Here is a 9,473-nt window from a genome sequence, read left to right as displayed (position 1 = left end):
TGAAGAACAATGAGGAAACTTGTAAATACTCAATACATGTTTGTATTCTCATACCTTCACCCTGTGCCATAGTACCCAAGAGTAGGGGTACTTGAATCCAGAGCGTATGTCATATACTTTAGTTCACTCTGGCTAATACTCTGGTTTTAGAGATGAGAAGGGAGAATGGTGTCTTGCCTTCCCTTAGCACTGAGATCCAGAGAGAGCCTGAGACAGAACATCTCATTCTAAAGCCAAATAAATGAGTGAGAATCTCCTTTTTGTTGTGCCCCTAACCCGGAGTTACCTGATAACCTTCCCTTAAAAATCAGTCTGAGAGTGGTGAAATCACCAAAATGATGGAGGGCAGGGTTGCTCAGGATACCAGGACCAGGCATCAACGTCATGGTGAGAGGAATGTTTTTCAATTGCCAAATAGTTTACACAAGGCTTCCTTCATGTCTCTGTTCCTCAAGCTATAGATGAATGGATTTAGCATGGGGATAATCACCATAGAGAATGGCATCCCTGCTTTGACTCTCTGCAGAGTGAGTTGATGGAGGAAATAAATAAATACCCATAAGAGATCCATAGAAGAGCAGAACCACGGTGAGGTGAGAACCACAGGTAGAGAAGGCTTTCTAGCACCCTCCAGGAGATGAGATGCCAAACATAGCCCAGGAAATGCAGACATAGGAGAGGACAATCAGCATGAGGGGAACCGTGAGGAACATCAGGCCCATGGTGATGATCATCAGCTCACTAATGCGGGTATCTGAGCAGGCAAGCTTCAGTAGAGCACTGGGATCACAGTAGAAGTGAGGGATGGCTTTGTGGGCACAGAAGACCACATGGGTCAGCAGCAGTGTGTTCACCAGGGCAGGGCAGTTGGTTAACACCCAGCACATGGGCAGTTGGTTAGCACCCAGCATTAGTGCACAAAGTTGGGGACTCATAGCTGTGCTGTAATGGAGTAGCTGACAGATGATCACATAGTGGTCATATGCCATCACAGCCAGAAGGCAGTTGTCAAGGCCACCAAACACAAGGAGGAGATACAGCTGTGCAAGGCAACCAGAATGGGAGATGGTCCAACTCTGGGTATGAATGTTGGCCAGCATTTTGGGTATTGAAGCAGAGGTGAAACAGACATCAGTTAATGATAAGTTTGCCAGGAAGAAGTACATGGGAGTATGAAGGTGTGGGTCAGAGCTGATGACCAGGATGATGAGCAGGTTCCCTGTCATGGTGAACAGGTACATGCCCAGGAAAACGCCAAATAGGAGAGATTGCTCCTCTGGCTGCTCAGAGAGTCCTAGAAGGAAGAAGTCTGAAATAGTTTGGTTCACTCTGCTTGGTTTTCCCATCCCTGTAGTTCTTGTTATCTGTTCAGATATTCCCTGTGTTAGTATTTAATTATTAGATCAACCACAGATGTATCTGTGTAGCCAGAACTATATTGGGGAAAAAAAGGATAATAAATGGACCTTGACAATGAGAATCTTGGATCTCATTGGACATGTAAGAAAATACCCACAGGACATAGAAACAGGCAAGATAATATCCATACAAATGCAGATTGTGCTTTTGGTTTAAATGGGGTCCAGGGAAGAGATCAGTTTGACCAGAGAAGTCAGTGTAGGCTATTGGAGGAGCTAAGAATTGAGCATATCCTTGAAGGCATGATTGGAAAAGTCACTAATGTTTGGTGATTGATAATTTCCTTTGATGCCTCTCCCCCAACACACACACACACACACACACACACACACACACACACACACACACACACCAATTAGACAAAATAGCCTCCTCTCTACTAGCCTCCCCAATCCCTAGAACTTGACTGCACCATTTAGCTCCCTTCCCTATGCCCTTCCCTAACTGGGGCCACAGGGTATGTGGGCTAAGGGCAGTGAGTATCTGTGATGTCCCATCTACTGCCTCTCCTCCTCTCCACAAACAGGAAGGGGGCCACACCCACCCCATGATCACTGTCTCTTCTTTGTCACTGTCCTCTTCCTCTTCTGCTTCTTTGTACCTGTATTCACTCTAGGAACTGATATTTCAGTTCTCCTGGCCTCTCATCATGATCAGCTCCTATTTGTAGAGACTGGTTAAATACCAGACATCTTCATGGCATTCTTTTATTCTTCAAAAGGCCATGACATAGGTGCTACTATCTTTGTAAATGATGACACTGAGCTTCAGAGATATTTGATGTATTCAAGATCAGATAGCTAGTAAATGACATTCAAATGCAGGTGTGCCTGACTCCAGAGCCTGTGCCTTTACCCCTACAATTGTACCATATTTCTCCAATATTTACTTTTCATCAGAGGAAGGAAGATGGAAGGAATCAGGCTCTGGTTCTCTGGGCTTGAAAGTAGCCACTCTGTTCTGCTCCCCTGGGATTTAGAGAGAGCTGGTGTGAGAGCTCATTCCATATTGGCCTTGTAAAAACTACGGCCTTAGACGTTTCTGTGAATAGTTAATCCTCTATTTGTTCTTTGGTTCGTAGAGTGACTTCTGATCTTAGGTGGAGAGTCAGCTCATCTACCCAGGAAACTTCTGCCTAGTTGTTGTGTTGGGGTGTGTGTGTGTGTGTGTGTGTGTGTGTGTGTGTGTGTCCTGCCCCTTGTAGATTCTCAACTGTGAGAGCATGGATCAGTGTCCGGCATCTTCAGATTTTCCATTTCTTTCTCCTGGATGGATAATTCACAATGAGGAAGTTTCTGGGATCTTTAAGACTCAGTCAGCAGAGTTTGTGTCTATTGAGTCCAGAGTTCATTAGGAACATGGAGTGTATGATTCCTTTACAGCTTCCCCAAGCCTGAGAAGACAAGAGACTTTCTTAGGGTTTTAAAGGCTTCTTGAAAACATCTCCCAAAGTGCTCATTAGAGCCAACCTCAGTGTCATTGTGCAGGCTTTCCTGCAGCCAACTCTGGCTGGATGCTGGGAGAACTGAGGGCAAATATTTCCCAGAGTTAAGCTCAGATGTCGGTCTCAGGAGTGTGATTCTGAGGCCTCTTGCTGGGATACAGTGCACTTCAGCCTGACCAGCAGGTCCCTAGGAAATTGTACCTATACACCGGACAGTTGAATTTCTGTCCCATACTCTAAGCAAAATTGCATCGAGGAAAGTGTCAGAAATATAAATTATAATGATTTATGTTGGTGATTTTCCTAAACAAAGTAATCCTAATGTAGAGCAACCTCCTCAAGTCCTAAACTCTCAACTAAATGAGGCAGCCTATATAGAGCACACCAACCATAATGTCTGATACATAGAAGCTGCTAAAAATGTTTTATCTCCTGTATTTTTATTAATACTATTGAATTGATACTATTATTAATATTATTGAACACTTTCATTACACAATCTCAAGTAATACAGGAAGCTTAGATACAGGAACTATTATTATTCCCACTTTACAGATGATGAAACAGAGGTCCAGGGAAGATAACGACTTGACCAAGGTCATACAACTACTAAATGAAGGTGGTAGAATTCCAACCTAAGTCTGCATGACCCTAGAATCCATGTTCTTAACCACACTTTGTCCTAATATCATTACTGGTTTTAATCGTCAACAATTCCACAGATAGAAAATAATCTCATTTTTCTAACTCACATGTCTCTGGTTACTAGTGAGATTGACTATTTGTTTCATCTGCTTTTTAACCATGGTTAATTATTCCCCAAATTATCCTATTAATATGTTTCTCCTTTATCTACTGGGATATTTTTGGGGTTTTAAAATGGATGTTAGAGGCAATAAAACAAATGAAAATATTTTATGGGTGTTGTTTTCTGTCCTTGCCATTCCAAGACGTCTACAACTTTTAAAAAATGTTTTTTATAGTCAAAATTGACAGATATGTGGCTTTGTGATTTTTTCCATTACTTTTATACTGAAAAGTCTTTCCATCTTACATAACAGGAAAATGTCATTTAGTTATTTCTTCTAAATTTTAAACAGTACATTTAAAATTTTTTCTCCTTTTTACTTGCAATATTTTATTTAAATTCAAGTTACTTAACATACAGTGTAGCATTCCTTTCAGGAGTAGAATTTAGTGATTCATCCCTTAAATATAATACCCAGTGTTAATCATAACAAGTGCCCTCCTTAATGCCCATCAACCCAAATTTTAATTTACTTGCAATTTATGTTGTGGTATAGTGAAAGAAAAAGATCTACTTTTACTTTTAATTACTCACAATAGCTAGTTTTATCAGGACTATTTTTTAATAACTCATGCATTTTCCAGTGCACAAGTCTGTGCACCTGTGCCTGGTCTTTCCAAATCATGTGGGCTGCTCACAGCACTGGCAGCAGGGTTCTGAAAGTGGGCCTCTTGACAGCAAACATTTTAAGAGATCAAGGTGAAAACTGCATGATTTTCATAAAACCTAGCTTTGGAAATCCTAGAATCTCATTTTCACTACCTTCTATAGATCAAAGAAGTCACGAGGGCCAAGCCAGTGACTAAGGGAAAGAAATTAAGCTCCATCTGTCCATAAAAAGAATAGCAAATAACTTTTGGCTTTCTGTAATTTACCACCACCTGAAATTATTTAAATTCTTCTCACATTCAAAATCGATTCACTCCTTCCCTCAAAGCTCAGAATTTCATTGCATTGGAACATCAGGTCAGTGTCCAAGATCTTGTGTCGAAACGAGGTCCTGGTGAAAATGTGTTTCCTTAGATTCACTTCCCAGTTCATTGTCCTTCTCAATCGGGAGACCTGGGATGTGAGAGACAAGTTATCTCTCTCCTCCCTCCTCACGCGTACCCACCATGATGCTGATATGGGCATGGGATAACTACAATAGACACTCCAAATCCTCAGGGGCAAGGATAGGACAGAGAGAGGAGCAGGAGGCAGAGAGTGATGTTGTTGCTTATACTCTACTGATGGATATACCACACTTCATCTGTTCTACTGTTGATAGCCATTTAGATGATGATACAAATATTCTTATACAGCCTCTTAGAGAACATACATACACATTTTGGTTGAATATATATTTAGTAGTAGAATTTGGGGGTTCTAGGTTTTGCATGGTTTCAACTTTAGTTTTTCAGAATGATTTTCATGTATACATGACAAATATCTCCTCTGGGTGTTGACTTTTCACTTTCTTATTGGTGTCTTTTGAGAAATAGAAGTTATTAATTTTAATATAGTCCAATTTATTTTTTTCTTTATGATTATGTTGTGTCCTAAGAGATATTTGCATACTTCTTCATTATGACGATATTCTCCCATGTTTCCATCTAAAGTCTCCATTATTTTTTATTTCTATATGAATCTCTTTGGACTTGACTTTTATATAGAGCATGAGGTCAGAGTCAAATTATATTTTTTCCCATTTGGGTATCCAATTATCTCAGATGATTTATTGAAAAGGTCATCATCCTGGAAAGTTTATTCTGCTATGTTGAAGAGTCACATTCATAATTCAGGTGAACATTTATCTATGAATCTGTTTATAGACTCTTCTGTTTCATCAGTTTTTCTGTCCTTGGTAAATACCACAGTTTTAATTATTATAGTTTTATAATATCTTGATATATGGTTGTATAAGTCTTCTAAATTTGTTTCCTTGGCTATCCTTGGTACTTGTGTTTTTATGTGAACTTTAGAATTAGCTTTACACACACAGACACACACACAACCTGCTAGAACTATGAATGTGATTTCATTGATAGGCTAATTTGGGAAGAGTGTATACCATAGTAATGCTGAATTTTTCAATCTATGAATATAGTATATCTCTTCATTTTTGCCTACTTTATTTCAATAACGTTTTAATAATATTTTGTAAATTTTAGTAAAGAGGTCTTGCACATTACCTTAAATGTATTCCTAGGTATCTGTGCTTTTATAGTCTAAAGTAAATAACATGTTTAGAATGTTTGTTTCTGTTTGTTCATGGCTAGGGTCCAGAAATGCAGTTGGTTTTGTATGTTAACTTTTGTATTGAGTGACCTTGCTATATCATTTTATTAGTCATTTTATTAGTCATAGATTTGGAGTGAATTTTTAGGTGTATAATCAGATTGTCTGATAATTATCTGATAATAATACCAGTATTTCCAATTCCTATTTTTCAATATTTTATTTAAATTCTAGTTAGTTAACATATTGTGTAACATTGGCTTCAGGAGCACAATTTATCACTTATATATAACACCCAGTGGTCACCACAAGTGCCCTCCTTAGTACCCATCACCCATTTAGCCCATCCCCCTGCCCACCTACCCTCCATCAACCCTCAGTTTGTTCTCTATAGTTAAGAGTCTCTTATGGTTTGCCTCCCCATCTCTTGTTTTTCCCCTTTGCCCTATGTTTATCTGTTTTGGTTCTTAAATTCCATGTATGAGTGAGATCACGTAGTATTTGTCTTTCTCTGGCTGACTTGTTTCACTTAGCATAATACATTCTAGCTCCGTCCATATCATTGTAAATGGCAAGATTTCATTACTTAATAGCTGAGTAATACACACACATGTGCACACACACACACACACACACACACACATACATACATACATACCACATCTTCTCCATCCATTTATCAATCAATGGGCATTTGGGCTGTTTCCACAATTTGGCTATTGTTGATAATGCTGCTATAAACATTATCCCTTCAAATCAGTACTTTGTGTCCTTTGGATAAATACCTAGTAGTGTAATTGCTGAATCATAGGGTAGTTCTGTTTTTAACTCTCTGAGGAACCTCCTTACTATCTTCCACAGTGCCTGCACCAGTTTGCATTCCCACCAACAATGTAAGAGGATTCCCCTTTCTCTGCATCCTTGGCATCACATCTTGTTTCCTGCGTTGTTAATTTTAGCCATTCTGACTGTTATAAGGTGGTATCTCATTGTAGTTTTGATATGTATTTCCCTGATGATGAGTGATATTGAGCATCTTTTCATGTGTCTATTAGCCATCTGTATGTCTTCTTTGGAGCAAATGTCTATTCATGTCTTCTGCCCATTTTTAATTGGGTTATTTGTTTTTTGGGTGTTGATTTTTATAAGTTCTTTATACACTTTGGATACTAACCCTTTATCAGATATGTCATTTGCAAATATCATCTCCCATTCCAAAGGTTGCCTTTTAGTTTTGTTGATAATTTCCTCCTCTGTGCAGAAGCTTTTTATTTTGGTGTAGTTTCAATAGGTTTTTTTTGCTTTTGTTTCCCCTGCCTCTGGAAATAAGAAGTTGCTATGACTGGTGTCAAAGAGGTAACTGCCTGTGTTCTCCTCTAGGACATTGACGGTTTCCTGTCTCACATTTAGTTCTGTCATCCATTTTGAATTTATTTTTTTATATGGTGTAAGAAAGTGGTCCAGTTTCATTCTTTTGCGTGTTGCTCTCCAGTTTTCACAGTACCATTTGTTGAAGAGACTGTCTTCCATCAATAGTCTTTCCTTCTTTCTTAAGGATTAGTTAACCATAGAGCTGTGGGCCCATTTCTGGGTTTTCTATTCTGTTCCATGGATCTATGTGTCTGTTTTTGTGCCACTACCATACTGTCTTGATGGCTACGGCTTCATAATATAAGTTGAAGTCTGGAATGATAATATGCCTCCAGCTTTGCTCTTCTTTTTCAAGATAGCTTTGGCTATTCCAGGTCTTTTCTGGCTCCATGCAAATTTTAGGATTATTCATTGTAGTCCTGTGAAAAATGCTGTTGGTATTTTAATATGGATTGCATTAAATGTGTGCATTCTTTGGGGTAGTATAAACAGTTTAACATATTTGTTCTGTAATGAAATGGCACTAAATTCTTATCTGTCAGTAATTACTCCAACTGTAAATGAGCTACATACTCCAATCAAAACACACAGAGTATCAGAATAGATTTAAAAAAAAACAAGACCCATCTATTTGCTGCCAGCAAGAGACTCATTTTAGACTGAAAGACACCTGTAGATTGAAAGTGAGGGGATGAAGAAATATTTACCATGCAAATGGATATCAGAAGAAAGCCAGAGTAGCAATACTTATATCAGGCAAACTAGATTTTAAACTAAAGGCTGTAACAAGAGATGAAGAAGGGCATTCATTACATCATACTAAGGGGGTCTATCCAACAAGAACATCTAATAATTGTACATATTTATGCTCCTAACTCAGAACACCCAAATATATAAAACAATAACAAACAGAAAGGAAATCATTGATAATAATACGATAATAGTAGGGGACTTTAACACCTCACTTACAGCAAAGGACAGATCATGTAAGCAGAAAATTAACAAGGAAACAATGGCTTTGAATGACACACTATACCAGATGGACTTAACAGGTATATTTGCAACATTTCATCCAAAAGCAGCAGAATATGCATTGTTTTTTCAAATGCACATGGAACATTCTCAGATTAGATCACATACTGGGTCAGAAATCAGCCCTCAACAAGTACAAAAAAATTGAAATCATACCGTGCAAATTTTCTGATCACAACACTATGAAATTTGAAGTCAATCAGAAGAAGAAATTCGGAAAGATCACAAATTCATGGAGGCTAAAGAACATCCTACTAAAGAATTAATGGTCAACCAGGAAATTAAAGAAGAAATTAACAAGTACCTGGAAACAAATGAAAATGAAAACATGACCATCCAAAACCTTTGGGATGCAGCAAAAGTGGTCATTAGAGGGAAGTTTATAGCAATACAGGTCTACATCAAGAATCCAGAAAAGTGTCAAATATACAACCTAACCTTACACCTAAAGGAGCTAGAAAAAGAAAACAAATGAAGTATAAAGCCAGCAGAAGAAGGGAAATATTCCTAGTTTCCTATAGGTTTTATTGCAAATGGGTGTTGAAGTTTATTAAATACTTTTGTTTCATCTATTGAATTTTTGAAATGATTATTCTCCTTTACGTGTTAGTGGAATGATTTTCATTGATTGGTTTTCAAATGTTAAACTAACCTATCATCACAAATAAATCCTTTGGCTCAGTGTAGTATGCTTTCTGTGTAACTCTGATTTTAATTTTGTAATTTTTCATTTAGAGTTTTGAAACATCAAAGATCATTCTTTGATTTTCCTTTCTTTTTATTTACCTCTCAAATTTTAGTATTAGTGCCATGCTTGCCTCACAAAAAGAGTCACAGACTTTTTCTTCTTCTACTATTCTGGTGAAGAGTTCAGTGATGAGTTCATGTAAGACTGATTATTTCTTCCTTAAATGTTTGGAAGAACCCAACAGTGAAATCACTGGGGACTTGATATTTTTATTATGGGAACTTTTGATAATGCATTCCATTTCTCTAGTAGATAGGAAACTATTCAGATTTTCTTTTCTTTTGTCGGCTTTCATGTATTTTATCTTTGAAGTATTTGTCCATTTTACTCAAATTGGCATTCATCAGCTTAAAGTTGCTCATAATAGCCTTACATTAAAAAAATTGTCCTTACATTAAAAAAAGTACAGGGAGTAAAAAACACAAATAATA

The 9,473-nt window shown here is 37.7% G+C and overlaps 1 pseudogene; it reads right to left on the bottom strand.

The window, feature by feature from the left end:
- Positions 1-382: 382 nt before the first annotated feature.
- LOC109261204 (olfactory receptor 1N2-like) lies at positions 383-1,346 on the bottom strand (annotated as a pseudogene).
- Between the last annotated feature and the right edge of the window lie 8,127 nt (positions 1,347-9,473).

Source organism: Panthera pardus, unplaced genomic scaffold, assembly GCF_024362965.1.
Source record: "Panthera pardus isolate Hobbes unplaced genomic scaffold, ASM2436296v1 HiC_scaffold_20, whole genome shotgun sequence".
Classification (NCBI taxonomy): Eukaryota; Metazoa; Chordata; class Mammalia; order Carnivora; family Felidae; genus Panthera; species Panthera pardus.
Note: the sequence above shows the minus strand (reverse complement) of the source record. Positions and strands in the feature narration are given on the sequence as shown.